Here is a 478-nt window from a genome sequence, read left to right on the forward strand (position 1 = left end):
GGTGTTTGGTTTGTGTTGTGTCTTGTTTTTAAATTTTACATTCTAATATTTATATTAATAATATATATAATTAGCATAAAAAAAAAAATGTGTGTGTTGTTTGTGTTGTTTTTACTTGCATATATCAAGTGTAGACAATACACACACAGGTAGCTTACATAGATTAACTGATATTGACAAATATACTGCAATCATAAATCAACGAATGAAAATAAAAATAAATCATAGATCATAATCACTTATAAGATAAAGCAAAAAAAAGCGAATAGTGTCGAACAGTTTGAACATTGAACAAGATTTCTAAATGCGACCCTTTGAGCACCTTTGTCGCTTTCCATCCATCTGTTCTTTAAATTATATTTCCAGACCTACTTTATTACATGAAAAGAAGAAGATTAGCATTAAAAAAAAAAAAATGGAAGTTTTTTTTTCATACGTTCAGCTCATAATCAAGATTTCGCATTTCATTACTATGTTA

This window comes from Penaeus monodon, chromosome 22 (genome assembly GCF_015228065.2).
Source record: "Penaeus monodon isolate SGIC_2016 chromosome 22, NSTDA_Pmon_1, whole genome shotgun sequence".
Lineage (NCBI taxonomy): Eukaryota > Metazoa > Arthropoda > Malacostraca > Decapoda > Penaeidae > Penaeus > Penaeus monodon.